The sequence below is a fragment of the Choristoneura fumiferana genome, chromosome 14 (genome assembly GCF_025370935.1).
Source record: "Choristoneura fumiferana chromosome 14, NRCan_CFum_1, whole genome shotgun sequence".
NCBI lineage: Eukaryota > Metazoa > Arthropoda > Insecta > Lepidoptera > Tortricidae > Choristoneura > Choristoneura fumiferana.
Window position 1 is genome coordinate 5,720,464 of NC_133485.1, and position 14,028 is coordinate 5,734,491.

At 36.8% G+C, this 14,028-nt stretch overlaps 2 protein-coding genes across 2 annotated transcripts in view; one reads left to right on the forward strand and one right to left on the reverse strand.

The window, feature by feature from the left end:
- The window catches only part of LOC141434868 (alpha-N-acetylgalactosaminidase-like), a 544,783-nt gene that overhangs the window by 165,604 nt on the left and 365,151 nt on the right, over positions 1–14,028 (forward strand). The gene's annotated exons all lie outside the window — the stretch shown is intronic.
- The window catches only part of LOC141434971 (uncharacterized), a 205,927-nt gene that overhangs the window by 28,986 nt on the left and 162,913 nt on the right, over positions 1–14,028 (reverse strand). The gene's annotated exons all lie outside the window — the stretch shown is intronic.

Sequence of the window (14,028 nt, forward strand, 5' to 3'; positions counted from 1 at the left end):
TTTTAAGACTTGTTCCTGGTTTCATCTCACTTTTTTGCAAGATAAACATTTTTTTATGAAAAACTGGTAACCCGAGTTAGGTACGTCTTCAGTACAACTCCTCAGTCAGTCAGTTCATTATAAAAAATCAAATAATTTAATTATTTTTTGATATATATAAACGAGACGACAGTAAAATCACGACTTTGTACGTTACTGCCACTGTACAGGTTAAATGCTGGAATATTAAATAAAATTTGTGTCAAAAGCAATTTCTCTTTCATTAATTTCCTACATTTTATTGCTTTTTTTTAATTGCTTAGGTACAATGTTGGTTTGTTACATACAATGTCATCTATGTAAGTATGTTTGTTTGCAGTTTAACCTTTTTTACTGTTTCAATTAAAAAAATTATAACTGGCCATTAGCTATGCGTCGAAAACTTTTGCATTAGCCATTGAAAAAAAATATATGTTTTTTATTCTGAAATGGGACTCAATATGCCAGTGTTAATTGGCTAAAAAAGTTTAATTTGATTTAACGTCTGATCTACGCATGCAACAGGCATATATGGGAAGAAATAATCCACCAATAGGATTACTTCTTATTCTTAGCCTCGATCAGCGCTGCATCCTATTGGTTGATTTTTCCTCATGCAACGCTCCATGTTTTGCTCATCTCTGGTAGAAGTTTAAAACCAGTACCTAGTGGGTTTAAAATTTTTACACAGAATTGCTTATGTAGTCATTTTTTACACATCACTTATTATATTACAGACATATCACAGATCATATGGTCCATGAACATATCATTAAGAAACCCTGCTTTAAGAACAAATTCGCCTACGGACATTGTGTTTAGTCATGTAATCTGTTAACTGTGCCTTATCTTTATGTATAAAAAAATTCATACATACCAACATTCCAAACAAACATGACATAACTCTGACGGTGCAACGCACTCGAAGCTACATGCATCCTGTCAAAGAGTCATCGATGCGCACGTGAGTTCCGGGAGGTGCTGAGTCGGAGATAATACGATGAAAGCACGGAGTGTGTACTCTGACTGGTATACACGTCGGTGTCAAAAGCAAGCGTGCACACGTGTATTTTAGCAGCAAAGTAGTTAAAACTTAAGTAAGTAGGATATGTTTTTATTTTCTTTTTTAAAACAATAATTAATCATTACCCCTCCGCATCGTACTTGGTCTAAGCGCACCCTTATCATTACTTACACTGTGCCATTACTACCATTACCCAGCGGCAGTGCTCCGTTGTTCAGCCAATGAGACAACGATGAATATGGTTTATTGTAATTAATATAAAGTTAGATTAAAGACGCGAAAATACTGTAAAAAATCAGAATCAGTATTATCTATATAGAATGGAGAAAAAACCCTAACACAAGAAAAGACAAACCTCACCCGAATATTTAATTCAATTTCGGTTTTTTTTACAAGCTGTAATAGTATTTTATGCAACTGTATCATAATAGGGGTCCTCAAAACACGAGTGTGGGTTAGGAATAGGGTCACATGGGTGTTTTAAGGCCTAATTACAGAGAGGCCTAAGATGGGATACCTCAAGTGCCAGTAATTTCACCGGCTGTCTTACTCTCCACGCCGAAACACAATAGTGCAAGCACTGCTGTTTCACGGCAGGATTAGCGAGCAAGATGGTGGTAGCAATCCGGGCGGACCTTGCACAAGGTCCTACCACCTGCAAAAATTTCTATTCTCGGGTCTTGGATGTTTAATATTTATGTATTTATGTATGTATTTATCTATACAATCATGTTTATCCGTTGCCTAGTATCCATAGTACGAGCTTCTTAGTTTGGGACTGAGTCAATTGGTGTCAGGTGTCCCATGATATTTAATATTTATTTATTTATTAGTATACACCAAATTGCGAGTCAATCACCACGAGAAGTGGGCAAAATTTGACTCGTAACATAAATTTAACTACCGATAGAAACCTGAAACCACCTGTCCCGATGAAACAAAATAAAAGCTTCTAGAATAACGTTTATGTAAAGTAGTCTCAAAACTCTGCTCTACCGCAATAATTCCGAGTGCGTTGCTATTCACAAAATTGCCGTTTTGTTGTTTTACTTTTCACTAGTTCAACTGAATTGAAGCTGCACCCAAACTACTGAAGCACTCCACTCCGACCATGCCGCAACTCAAACGGAATATCGAATTCGCTTCGCAAAGGTTCCGTCAAACTCCATTGTTTATGTTTAATGCCCGAGTTTACGCCGCTTTAATACTCACCCGACGTTATTATTTTGGTTATTACATTTCTCCGTCCCTCTTAAGCTTTACACCGGCATTTTACGATACCAATATTTGTTCGTGTATTTGCTAAATGAGCACTGTGTGTTAAGGGTTTCTCGGGATGCTGCAAAAGCAATTATAAATCTACTTTTGTGTATAAAAATTAGCGGCTACCAGAACATAGGTTAAAGCAATAACTTGTAAAGACAAACAGTGATATGGTACTAAAATTTAAAGATAACTTTGACCATGTTACTACGGTTATCGACGCGTGGTGGTTAAGTAGCTTTTCGATTGTGGTTTCGTCAATATCCAACTGTATACGAAACCAGTACCAAAAGCACAAATAGGCACCCGGATTTTCCCTTAAAACTACTACTAATTTTACTACGTAATAGCCTCTTTAGCCATGGTGGCCTTAAGTTAAACCTATGGCCTCTCAAGCAGAGGATCGTGCGTTCAACTTCTGGACTCGCGCCTTTGAATTTGTCAGAATTCATATGTGACTTACATTTTAAATTTACCACGAGCTTGAGGAACTGCGCAAACCTGTGAAGCGATTCAAGAGTGTGTGTGAAGTTTCTAGATCGCACTGGGTCTACGTCTAAATTTTTTTCCGTAAAAGTAAAACTACTTATAGCGAGTTCTCTCGATTATAGCAAGTTCTGCAAAAGAGGCTAGTCCAATCAGCGATTACGCAGTCCATTTGCAAAATCAACAAGGCACACGTCGTTCCCTCCTCTGGCCAATATGTGGATATTTACTGCAAAGAACTGAATAAGAGCTTGGAAAGCCCACTGTTTAAAAGGATTTCCTTGGCTTCAAAGAAGGGAGGGCTAATAGGGTCATCTGATGGTGAGTTATCACCGTTATCCATATATAGGCACCTGCAATACCTGAGGGAATTAATATGAGAAGTTGCGGACAAAAGTCAAGAGGTCAATCTTTAAAATCTGTCTCTATGTCTAGTAGCTTGATAGCGGGGTCTAAGATACCAACCGCCGTATAAAAAGCTTCACTATTATAGATTAATGTGGTCTCTTTTTAGCCCGGTGAAAAACATGTCAGCCTGTCTTTTTAGTAAATAATATAATAATAGGTTCATTGGATTTGGACACCATGGACCTTTTTTTCTAAGACTCAAGAACACACATTCGCATTTTACTTACATCATTTTATTATCATCAGGTCGGATCAGGCATTGAATTCGTAACCCTATTTTTTTTTAAACAAGATCGCGAACCACCAGGCTGTCTACTTATGTATTTACAAAGGGAGCTATATCAAAGATATTACAAGAAGATAAAACCCGACGTCAAAACGGAAATGAAGTTCTATCGGACAACTGTCCCTCGCGTCGACGTCCGATAAAGGCGACAGCAACATGTGGTTACAACCTTTTTCTACCCTTCAGCGAGTAATTAAACACAGCAATTATGGAAGAAACGTACACAAATAAATGTGAACGACGGGAATTTAGCACGTATTCAAAACCGTCATACAACACTGGAGTACCTATTAAACAAACAGTGAGCAAAGTTTGGATGTAAAGCCAAACTGGGTATGGCGCTCGGGCTTAGTGGTACTGGAGGTACAGAAGGACAGTTTATTTAAGGGCGTACTGAGCTTTTTGAGCATTTACTGCATTCATTTAATCCCTTGTTAAACCTTTAGTTTTCAAACTCATATATAAAATATTTGAAAGTTTTCTTGTAAATTCATATTGGTTGCCTTTATTGTCGTACTCTGAGAGGTGCGTTAAAATTTAATTATTCATTAGCCACGATCGCTCCTTTCTTTCCGTACATGCCTCGATAATTGCTCCAACGACGACAATATAAAATAATAGTACGACCCTTACTTAGTTATTTTGTATTTTATTTATTATAAGTGTTAGTGTAAATCGTAGTTTCATTTTAAAATGTAAATCTTTGAACATTAATCTCTGTAATTTGATGCGTGTTGCAGCAGCTGCACGTGAATAAGGGCTACGAATTAGCCCGAAACATGTCCCGCTAAACTTGAATTAAGACGTCACTTATCTGGGTTTATTTCATTAAATCTAGCTTTTGCCTGCGGTTTCGCCCGCGTGGAATTCAGTTATCGCGCGCTTTTCCCTCAGGAACTGTGCATTTTTTCGGGATAAAAAGTAGTAATTATCACTCTCGGGCTCATAAACTATCTCCATGCCAAAAATCAAGTTGACCCGTCGCTCCGTTTGGACGTGAAAGACGGACAAACATACAAACACACAATTTTGCATTTATAATATTAGTATGGATTTATTTTAGTAATCAACTTGAGCAGCGCTTCGTTACAGAATGAAATGGGAAAATAAATATATTTATTTATAAATATACGGCTATTCAGGCATACAGAAGTCTCGCTCTTTTAGCTTGTATGACATTTCTAAGTATCTTTATTATTACAAGTAACTGAACCGAACTAAACACGAAAACAAGCGTTTTCCCAAAGCTAGATCCCCGAAAACCCCTACATACCAAATTTCATCGGAAACGTTTGAAGGTATATATATGTATGGGTAAAACCAGTACCTATATCAAGTGCCACCAATGTTCAGATCATGCACACAAGAACGTGGCATGTAATGACAGCAAAATTTTGATATTTACTCATTCGTTTCATTATGATTGGTTTTCGGAGTCTTTTTGTATTTTTTATTACACCTCCAATTTTTTTAAAGATGTCATTCACTTCAACTTTCGTGGTACTACCTATACCTACCGTTATAATTTATGACAAGCCAAGGCAACTCATTGAAAGCTAAGATATTCTTTGGTAGCAAAAGTTTTATGTTGAAAGCCTTCATACACGGTTGGGCTCGTCGCTGAAGACAGAAACTCATTCCGGTTCTATTCACAAGGGATAAGCTACGGGCTCCTATACACTATCGCTTTTAAGGTTCCGTATCCACAGGGTACTTTACGTAACACTTTTACTGAACTTCTACTGACTACTTGGCTGCCTCAGAGTTAGTCACCATCATCATGTCAGCCGAAAGACGTCCACTGCTGGACATAAGTAAGACTCCCCCAAGGCTCTCCACTCGGACAGGTCCTGTGCTTTCCGCATCCAAGTTGTTTTTAAATTGTAAATAGATTACGCGTTACCTACTTGATTAACATACATACATACATAGGGTCGCTTTGACAAGAAAATTATATTACTCTTCTACCTACTAGGTACTATGAATTTGATATTTGTGATAGTTGAGTTTGTGGAAAATAAATGTTGGTTTACATACTAATGAACTTTATGAAAGTCGAGAAAGGTGGGTTTTCTGTGTGAAAACACATAATATTATGTGTGTTATGAGATAAGTTTATATTGAGGTTCATACAACATACTTAGTTTCTTATTTTCTATACCATTTTTGTGGGATGAACGGGCAAAAACTTTCCTCAAACGGTTTTAAAAAAATATAAGTAAAATAAAGTAAAATGATAAATTGACCAAATGTATAAAATGCAAAATGTCAATGTCATAAAGACTCGTAGGGGAAATGGTACTGTGATATATTGCCCAATCGGCAGTATAACGGTTTTGTGGTACAGTCGAGTTCATGAACTTGTGAGCAAAAATTTGATCAAAAATATCTGAACACGCTTCTACGCCGTAACAATAGATTCGTGTTCAGATATTTCTGATCCAAATTTTGCCCACAGTTTATGAACTCGACTATACCAAAACAAAAATCAGTAATTTCTAACAGCCTGACCACACCCTTACATCACCTCTCATTGAAATTACAACCTCTTCAGTGCGTGTGGGCTTGGCCTACTTTACAAGTGCTACGGCCGAAGCAGCCCGAGTTTTGATTCCAACCTGACGTCCATTACAACACGATTTGACACTTTATTACAGTTTAACCTAGAAAAGTTACTGCGCCCGAAGAAATTTCGACGTTAAAAAGTTTCAAGTCTTTCGTTTTACGCGCCAATGAAAATAAGAGATAATTTTGGAACGAAATTTGTTAAATTTGATGGATGTTTAATACGGAAATTCCGATGCTGCCTCCTGTTTGTATGAAACTTGTAATAATTAAATCCAACAACATCAAAAAAAATTCTTTCGCAACTTCGCAAGTCGACCAAAACAGCCAATTTTTAACGTGAGGGTGGAAGACAGTGGCTCTTGCTATTATAAATTATAAAAAAAGTGTCAACATCCGAGATACAGTCACCGGCACCAATATCTGACACAAAATAGCGTGCATATTATCTGATATTACTCTATTTCTAGGGCCGATAGGTGTCAAACTTATTTGCATGCTCCGCTGTGGTAGATATTAATGCATGTTGCTGTACAAATTGTATTTTTAAAACATGCGTATTTTTTGAGGACCGATTAGTGAAATAAATTACCTGAGAGAAAAGGGTTTCCGGGAACTTTTCCCAACTGCCCGGTACGAGATTGATTGTACACATGTAGGTACCACCCTTTCCGTTTTCCGGCTGTTCCTAGGGAGTACCCACGCCACGCACAGCGTTAAATTTAACTTTTCCATAAAGTAATTTTTTAAGTCAATTTTTATAGGTAATCCTTTTTTGCAATAGATGTAGCTAGGTGGTTGTACATTGTTTTGCCTAACAACTTTTTGGCTATTTGCGGTTTGCCTAGTTTTAGATAAACTAGTATTATTTAACCTAACGGCTCATTTTATCTAATTTTCATTTCAGTGAAAGTCATTTTATATACAACTTACTTTGCATCATTTTGTTTCGCCTAGTTTTAAATATCCAAATTTATCATTTTGTATAAACTTGTTTCTTATACTGTTTGACTGACATAATTATGTTTAGTTTAACATACATCTAACATAATTTCGGTTCTGGCGCTTCGCCGGCCGCTACGGCGGCACGCTCGCTACGCTTGTTCGGCTCGCGCGCTGTTGCGGTCGCAGTTTTTAACATAGTAAAAACATTATTTGACTAAGTAATAATTAGTTAAAATAAGAATCGACAAAGTGAGTTTTAAATAAAATAAAATTCTACAAAACAAGAGTTATGAAAATGATAATTTAGGAAAAATGAAAATTCGACAAAATAATAATTATGAGCAACGAAATTATACAAATTGACTTTAACAAACTGAAATTAGGCAAAAAAAAATAGACAAGTCTAGGGAATACCGTAGGTAGGTATTCATAATTTATCTTGTTATAATATTAAATTTCATTGTTGTTACCTGTATTAAAAAAACTAGACACGATAAAGCTTGCTTCAGGAACTAAACTGGGATCCTTACATTCCGTGTTGCGTGCTCACCATATACGCCAAGCTTATGTATGGTGGAGCGTAGGTACACAGCGAATTTTTCCCAATCAATTATCGAGCGGTTACTTTCAATATTAATCTTACCTGATCTTGTATAAAGTTCTACCACCCGCAAATCATTCTACCAAGGCTTTTGTCAAAGTATTGTTCGCACAAAATTGCTAACCTATCAACAAGATGGCCACCCAAACTTCTAAACAATCGCCCATTTGAATAAGCATCACTAGAATATCGTTTACGTAGATCCGGTCATTCAAATAAAAGTACATTCCTGTAACGTCCGTCCCCTCAATTTGCATACCCTTCAGAACGTTGGCGAAATGCAATATATCCACTCGCCGACAACATGCCTTATTCTGTGAAGTTCGAAATTCGAACTTTGTATCGTACCGTTCCGCTCACGCTTTTAGTATTTAGTAGGAGAGTGAAAGAGACGGTGTGAGAAATATCCAACTTCAGAGTAGCCCCCGGAATCTCGGCGGGAGGTCGCGAGCCAATAGGGAACGGTGAAAATGGTTTATGGTTGGGGAACTTTGTAAATTTGTAGGTGAACTACATTCACCTACACCCACATTCACCTTTACCCACGTAAACCAGTGTTTTTCCCCTATGCTCTAGGTAAGTGTAGGTTGACTATGGTTGAGGTAAAATTGGAAAAAGGAATAAATCATGTGATGCTATTATGTAAGTATAGGTGAAAACCACGTTCGAAGTTACGTTAGTCAAAGTCAAAATATCTTTATAAAATTTAGGCTCTAAGCTATTATAACAAGCACTTATGAATGTCAAAAAAAAACTACCACAGGTTCGGAAAAACCTATGTTGAGAAGAATCCGGCAAGAATCACAATGAGGTATATTTAAAAAAAAAATAGATTTACAACACTAAATGATATCTATACATCACAAGTATTTAACACAACTGTGCGCTCAGATATATTAAATAATATTTGTATTGCACTTCTTATAACGTATAAGTATAACCCAGTAATTAATTTGAAAATGAATCCGAGACATTCTGTAATGAAAACTGATTAAAACAATACGCGTACAACTACGAACAAGCTTTAATATTCAAAACTATGTACTTTGAAGAGCCCCAGAGCAAAACTTGCGTCGACAAGATACCTCCTACAAGCAAAGTCCTTTGAAAGCTATATAAGCAGCTTATGAAATATCCATAATTATTTAATTCCTAGCTTCTATAAAGTGAAACAAACAAAACATTCAACTGTGTATAAAGTTCTCTACCACGAAACACCGTGCCAACACATTTAATAACTCAATTTATGCACGTCATACAAATGCAATTTGGATCGTGTTCTCCCTAAGGACTCGAGAAGATTCCATTCGTATTTACACGAGATGATATTGTATCTGCCGCTATCTTTATGAAGCGGCATTTTTATTTATTATTTTGTTATTCTTTCTGAGCATGTTGCGATATAACCCCACGAAATAGTTCAGACAAAACTATTATTTTTTTGTAAGACAGCGGATCACTACATAGGAAACAATCATCACCGCCCATGAGCACCGTAACTGAAATACAATTAAGGGTTCTTTGCTGGTTCTTCGAGGGGTCTTGCTTTTTTAGGTACTCATACCTCAGTTAACAATAAATGGAAAGTAAGCAGTAAATAGCATCACGACCTTGTTATGTCAAACAGCCCCAGCAATAGATAAACAACGCTCTTTCGTCTAATTTTAATTATCTCACTGTAATTTTTTACATTATGGATGCTGATATATTTAGAAACTGTCGAAGCATCCCTTAACTTGCTCTCAACTTATCAGCCGGGTTTACGCTCTTAATGTGTTTACACTATTTACGTTGATACGAGTTTGGGGCGTAGAAATAAACGAAAAGTTTTGCTCCGTGACCAACCGTAAGTAAAATTACTATATTAAAATGTGTTAATTTTTTTAAACTATGGACAACAAAACGTCTATTTTACATTTTTGTTGAAACAAAATATCGTGAATAAATACACCGATAAAAAAATATTCCTTAAAAATGATTCTATATGGCTTGACACAATGAGGGCTATCGCGAATGAATTCGCCACTAGAGGCGCTAGTGTAGCGTGAGGTCTCCGAAATGTCAAATCTCATAGTTTTTGAGTGAGCTACGCGGGTTTATTTATAATTAGAATAATTTTGTGAATATTTTGCAATATCTGAAATTAAGTATGGCAAATATGCGTTCCGGGGCAATGAATGTATGTGTTTTGAGACAGTTTTGTCTTTCGGAAAACTTTGTCCTCCTTTTTTCCGAACAAAACGGGGACTATGCAACACTGTGGCATGCTCGATATTTTATGGTACGGTTTTAAGGTGTATTAAATATGATTTTAATCTAAACTTTGGTTTCACGCCCGTAATAACAAACTTTGAAAGCCCTACTTAAAAACCTCACGCAACAGTGCGCCATCTAGTGAGACAAAAAACGATAGCCTCATTGTTAAATAAAACAATTTCACTATAAGATTCATTGGATTATTTTTCTATAAATATGTTTCAGTCAAGTAAATAGTAATTAAAACAATAATATTCGAAAGTAACAGTACCTACAAGGACTAAATATTATATGAAACATTTTCTGCGAAACGAAATTCTGTGAAATTTCTTCTGTGAAAGAAGGGAACATCCGAGGTAAATAAATGTGGCATTTACCAACCAATAGGGAAGCTGAAAGCCTTTGTCTGCAAACAATACATTAATTCTTCGCGAGAATCATTCACTCATTCCTCCGTTCACTCACAGCCAACACAAATAATTGTAGAAATCACTCTTGACAACGACCGTTTTTTCTACCGAAATATTTTTAAATTAGGCGTAGTGGCTTATCTCAATTTTAACAACGGGAGGTTACTACGAAACACGAAATTTGAAAATTGAAGTTTGTATCGTACCGTCTCACTCTTATAAGCGTCAGCGGGACGGCAAGATACGAAGTTTGAATTTTCCACTTCTTACTAGGTGACCTCGTTGAAGTGGCAATGGGCGGGCCTTATAGCACGGAGAGCAGATGGCCGTTGGGGCCGAATAGTTCTCGAGTGGAGGCCGCGGATCGGCAAGCGCAGCGGAGGACGTCCACCAACAAGATGGACGGATGACCTGGTTAAAGCCGCAGGTTCACGGTGGATGCAGGCCGCTGCCAACCGAAGCAACTGGAGGTCTGTGGGGGAGGCCTATGTCCCACAGTGGACGTCCTACGGCTGAGATGATGATGATGATGATGACTAGGTGACCTGTTTTAGAATGCTCAAAATTCAGTTGATGTTATAGCTCCTAATGCCACTTTCATCATCATCATCATCATCATCATCAAAAAAAAACTTTCTTGATCGATATCGATACATTCTAGACAAATTGACAAGCGCCAGATAACAAAGTTAAAGCTGTGAATTAAAATTAAAATTAATGCACGTGGTACGTCAAACTTATTGTCAACAAACTCTACGCTATCCCAAAAACATGATATCAAGGTAGTAAAGCTCGAGGCACTTCTGGAAATACCTATTTTATTACCCGGACCGAAAACACTTTTCCCTAATACCTCTGCGGCATTTCTGCACATACTGGGTCAGAATTAAATTATTTCAAACGAGTCCCGCCCTGCCGGGTTAATAAAGGCATTATTCCATTTCCTGCCATCAAAAGAATCCTTTACGCAAACGTTATTTTGGTGAATTTAATGATAATTGCACGATCTACGTTAGACAGATAGAATAGAACGTGAAATAAACTAGAAATTGAAGTTGTTTGGATCGTTAGAAATGCACAACCACACTTTAGTTATCTACTAATAAAAATATGCGGTTTCAGACCACTGAAGTGTACTTATTCATAGAAAGTGGACAAAGGCGCGTCAACTCAAAATAATACACCATTTTATATTTAAAATTTCCAGAAACAAATTTACTTAAGTCCTAATTAAAATGGCGCATAATTTTGAGTTGACTTTGTCGATCACACAAATCATATTATTATTAGAGCATCACAATCGTTCACCAAGTTGGCAGATGTAACCTACAGACGTAGCTACCGTAAGGTCGCGGGTGATTAAAGTACAATTACTTTATAGATCGTTATTTATGTAAGTTTTCAAATAATGGGTAAACAAACTATCTATAAAAAATTATCAGCACATACGTCGTCGCCCACACTTCACGTTGCGTTTCGTTTCAGCTAGATGCCATGTCGTGTTTCCGAAGCATAAATCGTTTCTAAAAATTTCACAAGCGTCCGTGTTGCAAATCCCCGAGACGGGAAGCTACTAAACAATAAAACATTGTCATGGCTGCCATACTTTAGAGGAGCACGCTGAATATTATCGCAATTTTCACAGCTGGGTTCCGTAGCCATTCGCTGTCTGACCTTAAATCTGTTCACGTAAAGCCCAAATTGGAGGAGCAGCGATGTTTCTCGTAGTGTTATCAATCTTCGGCAGGCTCGCAGACGATGCTTGCGGTCATTTTGTTGGATAGTAAAATAGAGTTGGTTCCAGCCTTTTTGGAAGCATGGGGTGCGTTTTATGATATGGGAATGGAGGAATCTGATCTGTGGTGGATTAGGTTACAGATTAGGTACTCTGTTATTAACTTATGTCATTTAGGAAATTATCGTTGTTTACATTTGAGGTTTGATTGATAAGACTGTCTAATTGATAAAAGTACGGCATTTTGTTTAACAGAATTTAATTCCGTTAATTATTATTAGTGAGGGAGTAGGCCAATTATCTTGGTACTTTGGAACATAGGTTGTTTTTTTTTAATATGGCTCTGTCGATTGGAGGACAATTTTGTCAGTGTCTATAGTGGTTTTGACGTTGTACGGTAAAAAATTCTAGAAAACAAAATATGATTATGTTATGATATGATATGTTGGATTTCACGGGATGACCGTAAAAGTAACAAATTTGGAGTTGAAATAAAAAATACTCCAAAAACCAATCTTAATTGAAATATGAGAGGTAATTGTGGATGAACGATGACAGCGCCTCCAACAGGGTCTGTAAGTTATCCTATCAGTCGATTTTGACACTTAAATGTCAATCACAGTCGTTTATGTTCGAATGTTAAATTCATCATCATCAGCCGGAAGACGTCCACTGCTGAACAAAGGCCTCCCCCTTAGAACGCCACAATGTACGACAACTCGCCACTTGCATCCACCGGTTTCCCGCAACTCTCACGAATGTTAAATTAAATTTCACAAAAATAATAAAACAAAAAAATGTTAACTGGAAGAGATCCCTTTAAGGGATAAGTTGGTCTTTGTACATGTTATTATTTTGTTTTTTGCTATTTTCACGTGTTTTTATGAACAATAAAGAGTTCAGTACAATACAATACCAAAAAACCGGCCAAGTGCGAGTCGGACTCGAGCACGAAGGTTTTCGTTCCATTATCTATACAACATTAGACATTAGCAAAAAAAACACGTTTGTTGTATGGGAGCCCCCCTTAAATATTAATTAAATTATTTATTTTTTAAAGTGCATATACGACTAAATATTCTATGAATATTTCAAGCGTCTATCTGTTGCCGTTATTAATTTCGAGCAAAAAAACGGCAAAACGTCACGTTTGTTGCATGGGAGCCCCCCTTTAATATCTATTTTATGCTGTTTTTAGTATTTGTTGTTATGGCGGCAACAGAAATACATAATGTGTGAAAATTTAAACTGTCTAGCTGTCACGGTTCATGAGAGACAGCCTGCTAACAGATTGTCAGACCACCAGACAGATTATAAAACTCTATTATAGTACTGTCAACGGCACTAGTGGGAACACACCACCGACAGCGGAGTCTTAGTAATAGGATCCCGTTTTTACCCTTTGCGTACGGAACGCTAAAAACACGATCGGAACATTCGCATTGGCCGTCAATAAACAACAAAAGCACGCGTTGTAATCTCTTCGATTACCGAAACCTTGGCAGTATATCCGAAAGCTTTAATAAAGCTGCAACACGTCGGTGACAAATGAACAATTAAATGGAACGTTATTTGTTTTAGTGCCTATTTGAACGTCGAATTGGGGAACGAATGCTCTTTGTTCGTTATTTTATGCTATTCCACTTTGAATAATGGGTAAATGTTCTAGTTCAGAGTAAAATAACACTTTAATAACACTGAAAATAGTTCAGTTTAGTTTTACGGCGTGCAATTATGGCACAGCAGTAAAATAACGTCTAATAAACGTATACAAATGTATAATTAGTCTATTTAATTTGTAAACAGCTTAGTTTATAAAATAATTGTTTTTTTTTACCTGTCGAAAGTTCAGTACGTACTACTTTCATTATGAAGGTTAAAAAATCATAGCTAAAAATATGTCTTGAAAAAGAAGTTTCCTTTTTTACAAGCTTTTATTTAGTTTCACCTGTCCCGTTGTCTGTCTGTTGGTCTGTCTGTAATCAAATCTTGCTAGTTAAATTTGACCAACTTCCAGTAGTCAGATTGACT